We start from the raw sequence: 21597 nt of genomic DNA, 5'->3' as shown, positions 1-21597 counted from the left end.
GACAAGTTTCCAGAACATATCCCCCTTCTACTATTCTCCATAACATTTGAGGAGCGGTGTTGTCACCCTAAGACAAGTCTCTTGAACATATCCCCCTTCTACTATTCTCCATAACATTGGAGGAGAGGTGTTGTCACCCTAGGACAAGTCTCCAGAACATATCCCCCATCTACTATTCTCCATAACATTGGAGGAGAGGTGTTGTCATCCTAAGACAAGCCTCCAGAACATATCCCCCTTCTACTATTCTCCATAACATGGAGGGAGGTGTTTAGAGGTCCACTGAAATAGCCGAGAACAATGCTAATGGATATCAATCATCACAAGCAGAGTGCACAGGAAGATATTAGTTAATGGGATTTCTGACAGGATCAATAGTTATTTCTTTTTTTTGCATTTTTTGAACAGATATAAAAAAACTGCTTTCAACTGAACATTTAAAGTGACACCAAACAATATTTTTATTTTTCAAAAATAATCCATAGACATGCACTACTTAATGACCCTCTAATCTATTTGTCATTAAACCGTTTCTGCCTCCTTATAATAGCCTCCATGAGCTTCCAATCCTCTCCTCACCCACTTCTATTTGTTTGGTACAATCAGTGCATGCTGGTTGCAGTCACATGCACTGCTCAATGCACTCTACAACTGCCATAGTCCAATTCTGGAGTGAGTAACAGAGAGTGGCTATGTCACTATACACAGTGGGACCATGAAGAACAAAAGTAGCCACCTTCTAACAGGAAGTCAGATCACAGCAGCAAAAAAAAAAAAAAAAGGAATTTGGAGGGTTGGAGGAGGCTGAGAGCAATACAAGGGTCTTTTTGAGTTAAGAATACAGATATATATCTATAGATATAGATATATAGATATATCTATATCTATAGATATATCTATATATCTATATATATAGTCTTTTTCTCTCTCTCTCTCTCTCTCTCTCTCTCTCTCTCTCTCTCTCTCTCTCTCTCTCTCTCTCTCTCCCCACAGTAAAACCTTGGTTTGAAAGCATTTTGCAAGACAAGCAAAATGTTTTAATAAGCGTAGCGTCACGTCACAACTGGAGTATAAAAAAGAAGATAGGAGCCTCTAAGTGTAGTAATATGGTTACATTTATTGAAGGTACAGCATTTAGCAACTTATTGCTACACTTAGAGGTGCCTCGCTTCTCTTTTATACCCTGTAAAAAAATGATTTGATATACAAGTGATTTGGATTACAAGCATGTTTCTGGAACAAATTATGCTCACAAACCAAGGTTTTACTTTCCCCCATGTGCAGCAGCACTGCTACTCTAATCCTGCATTCACATGACACACTGATAACAGAGGGAGCCATTGCTGTCAGTCAAACCCTGTGAGGAGGGATTGAGGGGCGGGGCAGAGTCACACTGTGTGTGTCTATGGATGCACACAGCCCGGCTCAGGAGCGCACCCCCACAAGTGCTCCCATAGCAAGCAGCTGAGGGGCTACTCGGAGATGAGGAGGAGCCAAGATCGCCAGCAGGGGACCCCAGAAGAGGAGGTTAAGGATACTCTGTGCAATACCATTGCACAGAGCAGGTAAGTATAACATGTTTATTATTTTATTGAAAAAAGTAAGGTTAACGACCACTTTAAGGAATTGGTAGACATGAGGATTATTTACTAAAGGAGTACAGAATGGTCAAAGTGAAGTTGCATTAAATAATCCAATTATGTGCAAGGCAAAATCCATGGAAAGGCCAAATCTTGACTTTGCTAACAGGATAAGTTAACCCTGTGGAGTCAGAAGTGTTTTTTTTTTTTTTTTAATGATCGCTCCTCGCTCTATCACCTTGAAGTTAAATCTGAACATTTTGTTACGTTTATTCCATGAATTATTTGGTAGTTTATGTTTAGTGGCATTAAAACCGGCTCCAGCACAGGAAGACTTTTTTTAGACAACACTGCGAGCAGAAGCTCGGGAGTAAAATGGAGCAGGAGACGCCTCCACTTCCAAATTCTAAGAGAAAGTTGTCTGGAGATGAATGATTATCAAGAAACATATGTGCTCCTTAGTGTGTGACAGGATGACCTTGCCAAGCCTACTAAAACTGCCAGGCTGACAGTGAAGATATAATCCACAGCAAGTGTATTGAATTTTTAAACAGGAAAACACCTTTTAAACCTGCCTGCCGAAAATCTCATTATGTGTTAAATTCTGCTTACTCCGAGTTTACTGTAAATTAGACTTTTTCCAGCGTATCCGCCGCACAGAATTTTCCCCTCTATAAAGCTTCTACATGCTTTGTTTGCAACACAACTGGAACGGACTTAAATTGGCCATACACCGGGTGAATTTTGTCTGGTTGCTGAAGGACCAACCAAACTTGGAACCATAGGTGGCCCTGACAGCCCCCTCCCAACCAACATCCATTGATTTTCAAGAAAATTGGTGATTGAAAAGAGGCTCCATCCATGGATACCGGCTGTCAGAATAAAATAGCTGGTATGGAATTGGATGCAGCCCCCAATTTTCCTCCAAGCCCCTTTGTTCTTCAAATTGAAGGATGTTGGGTGGGAGGTAGCAGTCAGGGCCACCCATTGTTTGAATTTTGGCTGGCTTATGCTGAAAAAGAGAAATCTAGTAGATTCCTGATATGTAATAAATTCCTAAATCAAATATAATGATTAGAGTTCTAAATTTAACAAATTCCTCCATCCACGCTAAATAGCATAGATAGAAGAACATATTGGATTTAGAACTTTATTCAATTTCTGTTAGATCTATTAGGTTTTGGAATTAATTAAATTTCAGGAATCTACTAGATTTCTCTTGTTCAGCATAAACCAGACGAAATTCAAACAATGGGTGGCCTGACTACCCTCTCCTACCCAACAGACCTCAAATTGAAAATCAAATGGGTCGGGAGGAGTGGGCCGTGGACAGTGGCTGTCACAATACAATAGCCAGTAGTAGGAATTCTAGATTCCTAAATCTAATAGATCTAATAGAAATCTAACAGTTATAAATCTAATAGGTTCCTCCATCCACGCTGAACAGTATGGATAGAGGTTAGATTTCTCTTCCTCAGCAGGAACCAGGTGACATTTGGCCCCTTCCTGCCCAACATCCTTTGATTTGAAGATTGAAGGAACCAGAATGAAAACTGGTGGCTGAACAGAAGTATATTCAATCAGATAGAGTCAATTTTTGGGTACCTTGACAGCCGTGGACACTAGATGTCAGAATACAATAGCTGGTCGGGGAAAGTCTATTAGATTCCTAAATCCAATAGAACTAACAGAAATCTGAGAGAGTTCTAAATCTAATATATTCCATCTTCCAGCGTGGATTGGATTTCTCTTGTTCAGCCCGCAGGTTGAATAACAGAAATCTATACATGTGTGGTTAGGCTTATTCAGTTAGGCAGCATTAAAGCTTGTGAGGGTGTACAGCGGTATCACATAGCGGCCAATCAGATTCTATTTCACTGCTGTCAGATCTATCAAGGAATGATTTCTGATTGGTTGCTGTCAGTGTGTGCACTTTGCAAATCATCTCTGCTCTTTGTGCAGCCTAAATCAATAAGCTTGATGCTTAGGTACATTTTGTAGCTGGATGCACCTTGTTGCAATGTTGATGTAAAGCAATACTAATAATAATGATATGAGAATATGCAGCTCCTAACTTTTTGCTTTGTTCTTCAGTCATGCTATATGCAGTTCTAGCAGTTGGCTTACTTTTTTAATTTCTGCTTTAAGCACCTCTGAGCTGCCTGATTAATTCAGTTTACAGACACACTCCATGCAGCTTCTAGTTTTCTTCTCAATTCTATAGATCTCACACACTCCATGCAGCTCTTAGCTGTCTACTGAATCCAACTTCAAGGCCTGGCAACTTGTGCTGGGATGATGTAATCTTAATTTTCCATATTTTCCTGTCCAGTATTATTGAACATCATTGCCTGAATACAAGCTCTGATGAAGGATTTATGAGCCCCTGAAATGCGTTGGATATACTTTAGGACCTTTTTTTGTGAATAATAAACATGCATTGCACTAAATCTTGAGTTGCAGTGCTCTCATCCTTTTATGTAGTAATTTAACTTCAGATGCAGCTCCTAAATGTCTGATTTATCCACATATATGTGCCGGCAGAACAGGAGGGCCGCAACGCACAGCCGCTGTACATACACGACAATGGAGAACCGCTATTCTGTGCTGAAAGTATGCTTACTATGCGCTACCAGCACGATGACTGAGCTGTCATCCTTTGCGTTTGGGAGCTTCGATTATGTAAGTACTGCGACAGCCAATCACAGTAGTCACATGATTGGGTAACCCGCATCTGCTTCCCCACCCTGAGACCCTCTTAACCAATTCCATCCCGGGCCTATGGGCGGATGACGCAAGGGCGGACCTCTCGTCAATCCGGGTGGACGTCATATGACGTCCTCCCAGATTGCGACCGGCTGCGTCCACCGGACACATCTCATGAATGATCACTGTACCAGACCGCTGCCGTTACCATGTGATTGCCGTAACCAATCACAGCAGGCCACATGACGGTGGTAAACAATGGATGGCTTCCTTTCAAGCCATCCATTGTATACAGTTGTGTTGCTAGCTGTTATTGGTCACAGTGATCACATGGTGCAGACTGGGCCAATCATGGCCCATCTGTTCCATGTAAACAGCTGTGACCAATCACAGCTAATCACAACATAACAAACTGAATGAATCAATTTAATTCAGTAAAATGTTTGTATATAGCAATGAAATTCATTGCTATATGCAAACATAATGTTTAAAAAAGAAAAAATACTGATCACTTCTCCAGAGTAGTACAATGTTATATTATATTGCTCTGGTCAAAGTGTGTTTAAAAAAAAAAAATCGCTAAAAAATAAAAATATATAATAAAAAATAAAAATTCAACTAAAAAAATAATTCATTTAAATTTTTTTTCATACTGTCACCAGTCAGTGTCCTCGAACACTGCCACAGCCATTATATGATGATGCTGTACTGCACCAGTGACAGTATGTAAAAAAAAAAAAAAAAAAAAAAAAAAAAAAAACTTTTTTATTTTCCTAATTTCCATAAAATTGTGACAAAAAAATGGCAAACTCATCATGCCACTTACTAAATACCTTGGACTGTCTACATTCCAATACGGGGTCATTTGGGGGATATTTGTACTGTCCTGGCATTTTTGGGCCTCATGAATAGGGATGAGCCGAACACCCCCCGGTTCGGTTCGCACCAGAACCCGCGAACGGACCGAAAGTTCGCACGAACGTTAGAACCCCATTGACGTCTATGGGACTCGAACGTTCGAAATCAAAAGTGCTCATTTTAAAGGCTAATTTGCATGGTATTGTCCTAAAAAGGGTTTGGGGACCCGGGTCCTACCCCAGGGGACATGTATCAATGCAAAAAAAACTTTTAAAAACGGCCGTTTTTTCGGGAGCAGTGATTTTAATGATGCTTAAAGTAAAAAAAAAAAAGTGAAATATTCCTTTAAATATCGTACCTGGGGGGTGTCTATAGTATGCCTGTAAAGTGACGCGTGTTTCCCATGTTTAGAACAGTCCCTGCACCAAATGTCATTTTTAAAGGAAAAAATCTCATTTAAAACTGCTTGCGGGTTTAATGTCATGTCGGGTCATGGCAATATGGATGAAAATCAGTGAGACAAACGGCATGGGTACCCCCCAGTCCATTACCTGGCCCTTTGGGTCTTGTATGGATATTAAGGGGCACCCCGCACCCAAATTAAAATAAGGAAAGGTGTGGGGCCACCAGGCCCTATATACTCTGAACAGCAGTATACAGGTTTGTTGTTAAGTAGAATCTGTTTGTAATTTTGAACATTTTTAACGTGTTTAGCTCCAGCCAAAAAATCTTTTCTAAGCTTTTTGGAAAACATAGGGAAGGGTTATCACCCCTGTGACATTTGTTTTGCTGTCTTTCCTCCTCTTCAGAAGATTTCACCTCACTTTTTTGTCCCAATGAAAAATGTTTTTTGAAAATTTGGGTTTTTTTGTGGAACAAGGATTGGAAAGCATCAGTGGAAAGGAGAAATTGTTTTCCCATATTAACTCTTACAGGAAAGAATTTCCCTTCCTAGGGGTAGATTTCATCTCACTTCCTGTTGTCTCCTTCCGTTTGCAAGTAGGAGTCGTTTGTAAGTTAGATGTTTGAAAGTAGGGTCCTGCCCTATATACTCAGCAGAAATTTGGGCCTTAGGTGTTGCTGTGGCCACAACACTGTAAGCCCTCACAGGGCCCTGCTGTGAAATATTAGATCAAGAATTGTAATTACATGCCCCTGTTGAACAGGAGCTGAAAAATTAGGCCTTAGGCACTGGTGCTGGTGCCACAACACTGCAACCCCTCACAGACACTCTAGTTGGAACGCAGGAACGAGCCCTGCTGCAAAGTATTGCATCAAAAATTGTAATTACATGCCCCTGTTAGACAGGGGCAGAAAAATTGGGCCTTAGGCACTGGTGCTGGTGCCACAACACTGCAACCCCTCACAGACACTCTAGTTGGAACGCAGGAACGAGCCCTGCTGCAAAGTATTGCATCAAAAATTGTAATTACACGCCCCTGTTAGACAGGGGCAGAAAAATTGGGCCTTAGGCACTGGTGCTGGTGCCACAACACTGCAACCCCTCACAGACACTCTAGTTGGAACGCAGGAACGAGCCCTGCTGCAAAGTATTGCATCAAAAATTGTAATTACACACCCCTGTTAGACAGGGGCAGAAAAATTGGGCCTTAGGCACTGGTGCTGGTGCCACAACACTGCAACCCCTCACAGACACTCTAGTTGGAATGCAGGAACGAGCCCTGCTGCAAAGTATTACATCAAAAATTGTAATTACACGCCCCTGTTAAACAGGGGCTGAAAAATTGTGCCTTAGGCACTGGTGGTGGCGCCCAGAACCAAAAATGTTCTTACAAGCTATCAGCGTGATGATTGAGGAGGAAGAGGATAATTACTCAGGGATAGTCACTCAGCATCAGCATAGGCAGTCTTTGAAGGGATCTGAGATTTCAAAAAAAATGATTCGGTTACATCAGCATCAGGTGCTTGGTAGCTGGTGGTGATCCTAGACTCATTCATTTTTATGAAGGTCAGCCGATCGACCGAGTCGGTGGACAGACGCACCCTGTGATCGGTTACCACGCCTCCAGCAGCACTGAATGTGCGTTCCGAAAGAACGCTGGATGCAGGACAGGCCAGTAGCTCAATTGCATACTGTGCAAGCTCTGGCCAGTGATCCATCCTCAAGACCCAGTAACCCAGAGGATTTTCGGTGGGAAAGGTGTCCAAGTCTGATCTTGCCCCTAGGTATTCCTGCACCATGTAAAACAGACGCTGGCGATGGTTGCTGGAACCGATCATACCTTGGGGCTGCGGACCAAAAAATTGTCTGAACGCATCGGTCAGACGGCCACCTTCTCCACCGCTCCTTCTTTGACTGACCGAAGCCTCAGCAACACGTTGTCCAGAAACAGGAGTTTGTAACCTCCCAGTCTCTGGGAACGCGTTGCACAGACCTTTCTGCAAGGCCTCCCGAAGATGTTTCATCCTCTGCTCCCTCTGCGATGGCAAGATAAGGTCCGCAACCTTACCCTTGTAACGTGGATCAAGGAGGGTTGCCAGCCAGTATTGGTCCTTCTCCTTGATACCACGAATACGAGGATCCTTACGCAGGCTTTGCAGGATCAGGGAGGCCATGCAGCGTAGGTTTGCTGAGGCATTCGGTCCGGAGTCCTCTGGGTCACTAAGAACGACATGGTCCGCAGCCACCTCCTCCCAGCCACGTACAAGTCCATGTGTTTCTTGGGACTGATCCCTTAAAGACTGCTGCTGATGCTGAGTGCCAGGCTCCACCTCCATACTGACACAATCTTCCTCCTCCTCCTCTTCCTCCTCGTCCTCTTCCTGTGTGATCGGCGGGCACGCAGGAACACTGTCTGGATAAAGGGGGCCTTGAGAGCTAAGGAAGTCCTCCTCTTCCTGCCTCTGTTCTGCCTCCAGTGCCCTGTCCATTATTCCACGCAGCGTGTGCTCCAACAGGTGGACAAGGGGGACAGTGTCACTGATGCATACACTGTCACTGCTCACCATCCTCGTGGCCTCCTCGAATGGTGACAGGACAGTGCATGCATCCCTGATTATGGCCCACTGGCGTGGGGAAAAAAAACCAAGCTCCCCTGACCCTGTCCTGGTGCCATAGTCGCACAGGTACTCATTGATGGCCCTCTGCTGCGTGTGCAGCCGCTGCAGCATGGCCAACGTTGAGTTCCACCTGGTGGGCATGTCACAGATTAGGCGGTTCTTGGGCAGGTTAAACTCCTTTTGGAGGTCCGTCAGCCGAGCACTGGCATTATATGACCGGCGGAAATGCACACAGACTTTCCTGGCCTGCCTCAGGACATCCTGTAAGCCCGGGTACCTGCCCAAGAACCGCTGCACCACCAAGTTAAGGACGTGAGCCAAACAGGGCACATGGGTCATTTGTCCCTGTCGGAGGGCAGAGAGGAGGTTGGTGCCATTGTCGCAAACCACCATTCCTGCCTTAAGTTGGCGTGGCGTCAACCACCTCTGAACCTGCCCCTGCAGAGCTGACAAAACCTCTGCCCCAGTGTGGCTCCTGTCCCCCAAGCACACCAGCTCAAGCACCGCATGGCATCTTTTGGCCTGCGTACTTGCGTAGCCCCTTGAACGCCTACGGAGCACCGCTGGTTCCGAGGAAGAGGCCATGGAGGAAGAAGAAGAGGAGGGGGTGGAGGAGAGAGGTGTGTCACAATCAGCATTTTGGAGGCGTGGTGGCGGAACAACCTCCAACACTACTGCACCTTGTCCTGCATCCTTCCCAGCTGCCAGCAGAGTCACCCAATGCGCCGTGAAACTTAGGTAACGTCCCTGTCCATGCCTGCTGGACCATGAGTCAGCGGTAATATGCACCTTACCGCTGACCGCCCTGTCCAGCGAGGCATGGACATTGCCTTCCACATGCCGGTAGAGAGCCGGAATCGCCTTCCGTGAGAAAAAGTGGCGTTTGGGTACCTGCCACTGAGGAACCGCACATTCCACAAACTCACGGAAGGGGGCAGAGTCTACCAACTGAAAAGGCAGCAGTTGAAGTGCTAGCAATTTTGCCAAGCTAGCATTCAACCGCTGGGCATGTGGATGGCTGGGAGCAAACTTCTTTCGGCGGTGCAGCAGCTGGGGCAGGGAAATTTGCCTGGTACAATCTGACGTCGGTGTACCAAAAGCAGATTGCCCACAAGTACTTGGCTGTGACACACCTAATTCTACACCTTCATTCCTCTCACTGCAGGTCTCAGAGAGGACTGAAGGTCTAGTGGGGTTGGAAATCTCAGCTGATGAGGAGCAAGGAGAGATCCTCTTTGTTCTTTGGTGTGGGTCTTTTAGATACGCTTGCCAACGAACTGCATGGCAGGTCAACATATGTCTGGTCAAGCATGTGGTACCCAAGCGGGAGATGTTTTGGCCACGCGAGATACGCTTGAGACATATGTTGCAAATAGCAGCGGTGCGATCTGATGCACTCGTCTCAAAAAAGGCCCACACCAAAGAACTTTTTGAATAACGCGCAGAGACTGCAGCGCCCTGCACATGTGGAGCTTTGGGGTGTGATGCAGTCAATGTGCTGCCCTTAGGCTGGCCCCTGGAGGGCATCCTGCCTCGTTGGTGATGTGCCGCCGCCTCCTCCTCCTCCTCCTCCTCCTCCTCCTCTCTTCTATCAGGCACCCACGTTGAGTCAGTGACCTCATCATCCCCTCCCTCCTCATCACTGGAGCAAACCTGGCAGTATGCTGCAGCAGGGGGAGCATGACTGCCAGATTGCTGTCCTTCTTGGGCACCCCCTCTGTCCGTGCTCATGTTACTGCCTTCATCGAGCTCAGTATCGTCATCAGAGCCTTCCAAACGCTGGGCATCCTCCTGGAGCATGTACCCAACACTGTGGTCAAACAGTTCGAGGGAATCCTCATGAGGACATGGTGGAGCTAGGGAAGGAGTCACTGATGACATTGAGCTGAGGGAAGAGGCCACTGCTTTGCCAGACAAAGCACCCTGGGCATGGGTGAGAGAGGATGAGGAGGATGAGGACGGCTTGGTCATCCACTCGACCAAGTCTTCCGCATGTTGCGGCTCAACACGGCCAGCTGCCGAAAAAAAGGCCAAGCGTGTCCCATGGCCACGTGCTGATGAGGATGCACCGTCTCCACGACCAGCACTAGACACAGAGCCTGCTTGCCCTCTCTTATTGGCTTGTGACTGTCTGCCTCTCCTTCTTGGCCTTCCAGACATACTAATGGCCTGTAGCTGCACTAAGCTGGGATAGAACACCTGTAATTTTCTTCAAGTAGCTTTATATACTGTAACCAGACAAGCCTGCCTGTCAGTAGGAAGATAACAGGAACGGATCTAGCTGAACACTGTGAGCAGGACGCACTGTACTAAATGTAAATAGTCTAGCTGCCTGACCGTGGTACTAATAGGATCAAATAGAACACCTGTAATTTTCTTCAGGTAGCTTTATATACTGTAACCAGACAAGCCTGCCTGTCAGTAGGAAGATAACAGGAACGGATCTAGCTGAACACTGTGAGCAGGACGCACTGTACTAAATGTAAATAGTCTAGCTGCCTGACCGTGGTACTAATAGGATCAAATAGAACACCTGTAATTTTCTTCAGGTAGCTTTATATACAGTAACCAGACAAGCCTGCCTGTCAGTAGGAAGATAACAGGAACGGATCTAGCTGTACACTGTGAGCAGGACGCACTGTACTAAATGTAAATAGTCTAGCTGCCTGACCGTGGTACTAATAGGATCAAATAGAACACCTGTAATTTTCTTCAGGTAGCTTTATATACAGTAACCAGACAAGCCTGCCTGTCAGTAGGAAGATAACAGGAACGGATCTAGCTGAACACTGTGAGCAGGACGCACTGTACTAAATGTAAATAGTCTAGCTGCCTGACCGTGGTACTAATAGGATCAAATAGAACACCTGTAATTTTCTTCAGGTAGCTTTATATACTGTAACCAGACAAGCCTGCCTGTCAGTAGGAAGATAACAGGAACGGATCTAGCTGAACACTGTGAGCAGGACGCACTGTACTAAATGTAAATAGTCTAGCTGCCTGACCGTGGTACTAATAGGATCAAATAGAACACCTGTAATTTTCTTCAGGTAGCTTTATATACAGTAACCAGACAAGCCTGCCTGTCAGTAGGAAGATAACAGGAACGGATCTAGCTGTACACTGTGAGCAGGACGCACTGTACTAAATGTAAATAGTCTAGCTGCCTGACCGTGGTACTAATAGGATCAAATAGAACACCTGTAATTTTCTTCAGGTAGCTTTATATACAGTAACCAGACAAGCCTGCCTGTCAGTAGGAAGATAACAGGAACGGATCTAGCTGAACACTGTGAGCAGGACGCACTGTACTAAATGTAAATAGTCTAGCTGCCTGACCGTGGTACTAATAGGATCAAATAGAACACCTGTAATTTTCTTCAGGTAGCTTTATATACTGTAACCAGACAAGCCTGCCTGTCAGTAGGAAGATAACAGGAACGGATCTAGCTGAACACTGTGAGCAGGACGCACTGTACTAAATGTAAATAGTCTAGCTGCCTGACCGTGGTACTAATAGGATCAAATAGAACACCTGTAATTTTCTTCAGGTAGCTTTATATACAGTAACCAGACAAGCCTGCCTGTCAGTAGGAAGATAACAGGAACGGATCTAGCTGTACACTGTGAGCAGGACGCACTGTACTAAATGTAAATAGTCTAGCTGCCTGACCGTGGTACTAATAGGATCAAATAGAACACCTGTAATTTTCTTCAGGTAGCTTTATATACTGTAACCAGACAAGCCTGCCTGTCAGTAGGAAGATAACAGGAACGGATCTAGCTGAACACTGTGAGCAGGACGCACTGTACTAAATGTAAATAGTCTAGCTGCCTGACCGTGGTACTAATAGGATCAAATAGAACACCTGTAATTTTCTTCAGGTAGCTTTATATACTGTAACCAGACAAGCCTGCCTGTCAGTAGGAAGATAACAGGAACGGATCTAGCTGTACACTGTGAGCAGGACGCACTGTACTAAATGTAAATAGTCTAGCTGCCTGACCGTGGTACTAATAGGATCAAATAGAACACCTGTAATTTTCTTCAGGTAGCTTTATATACTGTAACCAGACAAGCCTGCCTGTCAGTAGGAAGATAACAGGAACGGATCTAGCTGAACACTGTGAGCAGGACGCACTGTACTAAATGTAAATAGTCTAGCTGCCTGACCGTGGTACTAATAGGATCAAATAGAACACCTGTAATTTTCTTCAGGTAGCTTTATATACTGTAACCAGACAAGCCTGCCTGTCAGTAGGAATTTAACAGGAACGGATCTAGCTGAACACTGTGAGCAGGACGCACTGCACTAAATGTAAATAGTCTAGAAGATAACAGGAACGGATCTAGCTGAACACTGTGAGCAGGACGCACTGACTGCACTAAATGTAAATAGCAGGAACGGATCTAGCTGAACACTGTGAGCAGGACGCACTGCATTAAATGTAAATAGTCTAGATAGAAGATAACAGGAACGGATCTAGCTAAACTGAATACAGTGTATATATATATATGCAACACCTGGGATGCATATATATACACAATACACTGTAAGTGCAGCTAACTGACTGACTGTTCTGCCTAATCTATCTAACTCAAATCAAATGACACTGTCTCTCTCTCTCTCTATCTCTCAGCACACCGGAACACACACTACACAGGGCCGCCGTGCAGGCGGCCTTATATAGTGTGGGGTGTGTACTAAATCCCCTGAGCCATAATTGGCCAAAGCCACCCTGGCTTTGGCCAATTACAGCTCTCTCTACTGACGGCGCTGTGATTGGCCAAGCATGCGGGTCATAGTGCATGCTTGGCCAATCATCAGCCAGCAATGCACTGCGATGCCGCAGTGAATTATGGGCCGTGACGCGCCACACGAATTTAGCGCGAACGGCCCATAACGTTCGCAATTCGGCGAACGATCGAATAGCCGATGTTCGAGTCGAACATGGGTTCGACTCGAACACGAAGCTCATCCCTACTCATGAAATAAGATAGGCCATCAGTACATCAGGCCTATCAATTTTCAGATATATCCCATAGTTTGTGGACTCTTTCCTACATAGTAAATAATACACACTGATTTGGGTTATTTTCACTAAAGAAATGTAGCAGAATACATTTTGGCTTAAATTCAGGAACACAGATTATTTATTTGCAACATTTTATAATAGAAACAAGGAAAACTGTGTTTCATTTTCCAAATTTGTGGTCTTTTCTCATTTATTTAGCAAAAAAAACAAAAACAAGTGGTGATTAAATACCACCAAAAGAAAGCTCAATTTGTGTGAACAAAATGATAACAATTTCATATGGGAACAGTGTAGCATGACGGCGCAATTGTCATTCAAAGTGTGATAGTGCTGAAGGCTGAAAATTGGCCTGGGCAAAGGGGTATAAGTGCCTGGCCCCCAACTGCTATTGTGACAATAAAGCACATTTTTATTTTTTGGATTCTTTTGACAATAGCAGAGAGATTTAATTCCAAAATCATTATTATTATTTTACAATTTAATATTATTTATTATTATAATGATAAATGGCAATTATTATTATTATTATGATAATGGAGTTCTATTGTAAATAAAAAAGTAGAAGCTGAGCTTAGTAAATAGGGTGAGGCTGTATTCACTTCAACCAATCATGTCTAGCAAAAATCTATTTTTTTTTCTTTTTCTTATTTTCTCCACAAAAAATTTAGTATTCAAAGTCAACACAAGTTCTCCGTATTTACTAACTTTTATTTGCTAAGTGAACAAACTCTACGCCTTCAGCAAGCCAACCCTCACTACCTCTCTGAACTTACAGTACATACACCCAAATAGGCACATTTAGCACACATTAAAATGAACCCGTCTTCTTGAAGAATGATTAAACAAAACCAAAATTGCCACACAACAGCTATAAATAGAAGATTATTGCACCTTGGGAGTGCTCAAACCCATGGCACATAGACCTTGCTTCAAACCAACATTTAGGTCAGTGTGGGCAAGGAAACCATGGCACTCCAGCTCTTATGGGACTACAAGTCCCATGAGGCATTCCTAGATTCCTAAAAGCAGGGGCATGATGGGAATTGTTGTTTCACTACAGCTGGAGTGTTGAGGTTGCGTACACCTGTGACATCCCAAACATACCAGTGGAGGTCCCTGAGGACCCAGTAGTCAGTGTTTTTTATTTGGGGGTGAGGGGCTGCCAGCAAGGTGGACCTTCTGGAGTTCTGCTTTAAGAAACATTAAAATGAATTGTGTTTACTTGCTGACTTTTGCCCAATTCTACGGCCAGTATTAGGCTTTAAAGATTTGTCCCTTTAATTTCTGCAGACATGCTCCTGATTCTTGTGTTCATTCATGTTCATTTATTTTGTTAAGAAAAATGCATTTTTCTGTGCATCGTCCATGAACCAGTTAAAAGGTGACAACACTCTATCCCTGTCTCCTGATTGTGCTCCTGAGTTGTCACCTTCACCCAACATCCTACATTCTAACGCAGGTCTATGGGTCTACACAGCTAATGCAGGTCTATGGGTCCACACAACTAATGCAGGTCTATGGGTCCACACAACTAATACAGGTCTATGGGTCTACACAACTAATGCAGGTTTATGGGTCTACACAACTAACGCAGGTCTATGGGTTCACACAACTATTGCAGGTCTATGGGTCCACACAACTAATGCAGGTCTATGGGTCAACACAACTAATGCAGGTCTATGGGTCCACACAACTAATGCAGGTCTATGGGTCCACCCAACTAATGCAGGTCTATGGGTCCACCCAACTAATGCAGGTCTATGGGTCCACACAACTAATGCAGGTTTATGGGTCTACACAACTAACGCAGGTCTATGGGTTCACACAACTATTGCAGGTCTATGGGTCAACACAACTAATGCAGGTCTATGGGTCCACACAACTAATGCAGGTCTATGGGTCAACACAACTAATGCAGGTCTATGGGTCCACACAACTAATGCAGGTCTATGGGTCCACACAACGAATGCAGGTCTATGGGTCCACACAACGAATTCAGGTCTATGGGTCCACACAACGAATGCAGGTCTATGGGTCCACACAACTAATGCAGGTCTATGGGTCCACACAACTAATGCAAATCTATGGGCCCACACAACTAATGCAGGTCTATGGGTCAACACAACTAATTCAGATCTATGGGTCCACACAACTAATGCAGGTCTATGGGTCCACACAACTAATGCAGGTCTATGGGTCCACACAACTAATGCAGGTCTATGGGTCCACACAACTAATGCAGGTCTATGGGTCCACACAACTAATGCAGGTCTATGGGTCCACACAACTAATGCAGGTCTATGGGTCCACACAACTAATGCAGGTCTATGGGTGCACACAACTAATGCAGGTCTATGGGTCCACACAACTAATACAGATCTATGGGTCCTCACAACTAATGCAGGTCTATGGGTCCACACAATTAATGCAGATCTATGGGTCCACACAATTAATGCAGATCTATGGGTCCACACAACTAATGCAGGTCTATGGGTCAACACAACTAATTCAGATCTATGGGTCCACACAACTAATGCAGATCTTTGGGTCCGTACAACTAATGCAGATCTATGGGTCCACACAACTAATGCAGGTCTATGGGTCCACACAACTAATGCAGGTCTATGGGTCCACACAATTAATGCAGATCTATGGGTCCACACAACTAATGCAGATCTTTGGGTCCACACAACTAATGCAGGTCTATGGGTCCACACAACTATTGCAGATCTTTGGGTCCACACAACTAATGCAGATCTATGGGTCCACACAACTAATGCAGGTCTATGGGTCCACACAATTAATGCAGATCTATGGGTCCACACAACTAATACAGGTCTATGGGTCCGTACAACTTATGCAGGTCTATGGGTCTGCCCTGCTTATTGTCTGCTCATCACCCGCTAAACGTCTTTGAAAAGTAATCTGTGCATGGATCACTTTTCAGCTTAAAGAGTATGTAAATCCAACATTTCATATTCCTTATATGTACCTGCAATACCATGTACTTGTATGAGAAGGCATCTTGTTCTCTTTGAATTGCTTTCTTTAAACACCAGGGATTTTTGTGAAATCCCTGGTGTTTCTTCCAGTCCCTCTGCTTTCCTATTAAAAACTGACCACACTTAGCAGGAGAGCACACCATGGTAAGTTCCCTAGATGTGCTGGAAACTCAGCCTGCTCTCCTCCAATGATCAGACTTGTCCTGACACACCTCCCCTGCACAGCCATTCACTGGGAAGATCAGTGTGCTGTTGCTTCTCCTACCCCAGCTCTTATGCCGCTGAGAACAGAGGGAATTCATCACCTGCAATAAAAGAGGAAAAAGGTATTTATAATGATTTATTTTATATCAATACACAAATGTTTTGCCTTTTATTTCTATTTTAAACTAAATGGGTTGTTTTATAAGGTGATCGTTTACAATCACTTTAAGGCTGGGTTCACATTTGTGCGACGACATTCACACCGCATTGCTGTGCTCATCACACGCGATGTCTGTGTGATGTGCATTCAGCCATACAAAATGTATGGCTGAAATTGCATCACATTCGTACCAAAACGGTACAGGACCCCTTTTTTGGTCCGCACTGGAATCGGATTGCATGGACGTTCACACCTATGCATTCCGATTTCTGCACCATTTCACAATTCGCACTGCGATCTGTGAACCAATCTCAATGGTTTGCCCCATATTTGTAACTGATACACCTGGAAAAAAGCTTGTTCTGTTAAAAAATGACAGACTTACTGATCAGATCAGTACATGAAAAAAGGAAAGAAAGCCTTAGAAAAGAAAATAAATGCAGCCACCACACAGGGTCGTTTTTAAGGCAGGGCAAAAGGGGAAGCTGCCCTGGGCCCTGTCATTGTTGTGGGGCCCAAAGCAGCTGCCTCATACTTGCCAAGTATCCTGGTTTAAATTACCTCGTCCCTTGAGGTTTTAGTCCTGCGTTGTGTCCCAATATCTCAGTGTGAAGTGCTGCTACTAATGCTGCCCAGCTCTCCCCTATTGTTGTGTACAGATGACTCACCTGCAGACCCTGTGTTTACATGTAAATTACCGGCATTCATATGTAAATAGCAATGGCATTCATATGTAAATAGCGGCGGCCAGCGGCATTGATATGTATATCATGCCCCCCCGAGGTCATATCCACAGTAATCTTTAGCAACCAATCAACAAGCAGAAATCATGTGCTGTAACCTCCAGCAACTAATCAGTGAGCCATAATGTGTGCTGTAACCTCTAGCAACCAGTCAGTGAGCGGTAATGATATACTGTAACCTCTGGCAACCAATCGCAATGGCTGTCTGATCTTATTCAGTAAACTGATTTTGAGTCTAGCTGCCATTTATTGTATGTCTCAGAACAGGTGGAGAGTAAAACTGTATGGGGGGCCCCAAGAAAAGTTTTGCCCAGGGTCCAATCAATATTAAAGACGGCCCTGCCACCACATCTAAGAATTGGTGAGCTGCAATATAATAAACTTTTGATTTTGGGTTTAATACTGCTTTAAGTTTATTCTTTCAATAGCTTAAGGCTTGCCGACCAGCCGCCGCAGGTCGGCACGATCCCGTGAGCCATCGTAGCTATACGTCGGCTCCTTTAAGCGGGATAGCAGGCGCGCATGAGCGCACCCGCTGCACTGCGGGGATGCCGATGCTCGTGGCCGATGGTCGCCGGCCACAAGCGATCGTGGGCACGAGAGGCAGAACAGGGACGCCTGTGTGTAAACGCACAAATGTCTGTTCTGTTCTGTGAGGAGAGACAGATCGTGAGTTCCTAATAGCTAGGAACCACGATCTGTCATTTCCTCTAGTCAGTCCCCTCCCCCCACAGTTAGAAACACGCACAGGGAACACAGTTAACCCCTTGATCGCCTCCTAGTGTTAATCCCTTCCCTGCCAGTGTCATTTTTACAGTAATCAGTGCATTTTTATAGCACTAATCGCTGTATAAATGCCAATGGTCCCAAAAATGTGTCAAAAGTGTCCGATGTGTCCTCCATAATGTCGCAGTCCCGATAAAAATCGCAGATCGCTGCCATTACTAGTAAAAAAAAATAATAATAATAATAAAAATGCTATAAATCTATCTATCCCCTATTTTGTAGACGCTATAACTTTTGCGCAAACCAATCAGTATACACTTATTGCGATTTTTTTTTTTTTTACCAAAAATTTGTAGAAGAATACATATTGGCCTAAACTGAGAAATTTGCTTTTTTTAAAAAAAAAATGGGGATATTTATTATAGCAAAAAGTACAAAATATTGTGTTTTTTTTCAAAATTGTCTCTCTTTTTTTGTTTATAGCGCAAAAAATAAAAACCGCAGAGGTGATAAAATACCACCAAAAGAAAGCTCTAGTTCGTGGGAAAAAAAGGACATCAATTTTGTTTGGGTGCAACATTGCACGACCGCGCAATTGTCAGTTAAAGCGACGCAGTGCCGAATCGCAAAAAAAGGCCTGGTCATTGAGCAGCCAAATTTTCCTGGGGTGAAGTGGTTAAAGCAATCTTAGGAATGAACATTGATTACTCAATGGTTGCCAATGGCTATGGTCATTTGGTGCTGCTCTATACCTTATTTAATAAGCTTAAGTGATTGATGGAGACTAATTGGGTTGATGTAATGAAGGGTGTAAAGTCTGTTAAAATATTAAAGTTTATTTAATTTTACAAAGTGGTTTTTAGTAAATAAGGTGAACGTATCTTCAATTTGAGTACACAATAATGCGCAAAATAATAAAAAAATTTTTTTTTTTTTTTGCAAGATTGGGTGTTCAAAGTCAACACAGCCTCACCTTACTTACAAACAAACACTTTACAAAAGGAACACACCGCAAAGTCATCATTAGAAGTTTCTAGAATTATTCTTTCAAAGAAAGATGAATTCTATCTTTTTTTTTCTCATTTCTATGGTCTTCTAAATGTAGATTTTTTTTATTTTTTTATTTTTTTTTGCACTTAATGATAATATACCTAATATAATAAAATTATGTTGCATAATAATGATAAATTAAAATAAAAAATAAATTATTTACCCAATAAAACAAATAAAAACATGCCATTGTGTTCAAAATAATGCACATTTAGGAAAAATACAAGTACTAAAAACTCAGATACACATACATACTCTGAAAAAAAAATTGCCCTTGTTTAACAAGCGTTTTATGTAACTGGCAACAATTTCTAAGTTCCAGACATAGACCAAAGTTTTCAGGTCTTGTTCCTGGAAATGTGTAGTTGGAAATATACCGGAGTTTAAACACTGATCAATTGCACAATCCCATTCATTTATTTTTATTTTTTTGGAACATTACATTCAGTTCTTGCTATTGGCCTTTTTTTACTTTTTTTTTTTTTAAATAAAGAGTTATTATTTGCCCGTGCAGTAAAACCTGTAAAACCAGTCAGAATTTATCATGTCCCGGTTAAACTTCAGTTTGGTGAATTCTGATTGGTTGCTATGAGCGAATGCACTTAAAGTATAAGTGAACACAACTGCTAAAATCTCATCTAGACTTTACCCATTTCAGCCCTGGAAGATTTGGCTGCAGAATGACCAGGCCATTTTTTGTGATTCGGCACTTCGTCGCTTTGACTAACAATTGCGCGGTCGTGCGATGTTGCCCCCAAACAAAATCGACGTCCTTTTTTTCCCACAAATAGAGCTTTCTTTTGGTGGTATTTGATAGTCTCTGTGGTTTTTATTTTTTGCGCTATAAACAAAAAAAGAGCAAAAATTTTGAAAATAACACAATATTTTGTACTTTTTCCTATAATAAATATCCCCATTTTTTTTTTTTTTTTATAAAAAAGCAAATTTTTTCTCAGTTTAGGCTGATATGTATTCTTCTACATATTTTTGGTAATAAAAATCCCAATAAGCGTATATTGATTGGTTTGCACAAAAGTTATAGCCTCTACAAAATAGGGGATAGATTGATAGCATTTTTATTATGATTTTTTTTTTTACTAGTAATGACGGCGATCTGCAATTTTTATCAGGACTGCGACATTATGGTGGACACATCAGACACTTTTGACACATTTTTGGGACCATTGGCATTTATACAGCGATCAGTGCTATAAAAAGGCACTGATTACTGTAAAAATGTCACTGGCAAGGAAGGAGTTAACCACTAGGGGGCGATCAAGGGGTTAAATGTGTTCCCTCTCTGTGTTCTAACTGAAGGGGGGAGGGGACTGTCTAGGGGAGATAACAGATCGCTGTTCATACTCTGTATGAACAGACAATCAGTCTCTTCTCCTCTCAGAGAACCAGAAACTGTGTGTTTACACACAGAGATTCCAGTTCTCGGGCACTCGCATCAGCTTTGGGGGTAAGCAGCGGGCGCGCATGCACGTGACCCTAGTGGCCACAGGGCGAATCGGCGTTACATAATGTCGTTTCACCCAGCCGTGCCATTCTGCCGAAGTAAAACTGCCGTGGCTGGTCGGCAAGTTGTTAAAATGGCTGTAAATCCTTCCATATACCCAGTGAGGTGACTGGCCTCAGGTGGTACACAGAGATGGAACAAATCCTCCTACATAACTTGCACCCGCTTAGCTTGTCTTCTCTTCTCTACAGCCGTTCAAAGTTCTGAATTATAAAGCTTATATGGGAGTTCAGAAAAAAAGGGGGTGGAGAGCTGAAGTCACACTCTGCAGAGCTCAGTGAGGAGAGCTCTGAGAGCTGATTGGAAGGTAGGGATACCCCCCCCCCTCCCCTCTACACAGCACACAGGAACACAACTGACACTGTCAATCAGCTGGAGGTCACTCAACTGTCACCTTTTTTCTCTTGGTGTCAGAAAACTTGTCAGAAGTGATTCATGCTGATAACAGAGAGACGTGCTTTGTTCTTATTTCATATCTGAGGTTAACAACTACTTTAATGTTATTCCAGATTTAAATTATATGTAAACCCCCACCTTGGAAACAACCCATTTAGTTTAAAATAGAAATGAAAGGCAAAATATACATATACACACCTCCCAACTTTTTGGGATGGGAACGAGGGACGCCTATTAGCAAAAGAATGTAGGCATAGGACACGCCCCCTACCATGCCCGTTTAAACAAGAATTATACAAAAAAATTATTAGTTAAACCCACGGTGCTTTTTTTTTTCCTCCCACATTCCAAAACATGCTGGTAGGTTAATTGGATCCTGTCTAAATTGTCCCTAGTATGTATGAATGTGAGTTAGGGACCTTAGATTGTAAGCTCCTTGAGGGTAGGGACCGATGTGAATGTACAATGTATATGTAAAGCGCTGTGTAAATTGATGGCGCTATATAAGTACTGTACCTTAAATAATAATATATATATATACATACACACACACATTATAAATACCCTTTTTCCCCTGTATTATAAGTGATCA

Source organism: Aquarana catesbeiana, linkage group LG11, assembly GCF_042186555.1.
Source record: "Aquarana catesbeiana isolate 2022-GZ linkage group LG11, ASM4218655v1, whole genome shotgun sequence".
NCBI lineage: Eukaryota > Metazoa > Chordata > Amphibia > Anura > Ranidae > Aquarana > Aquarana catesbeiana.
Note: the sequence above shows the minus strand (reverse complement) of the source record.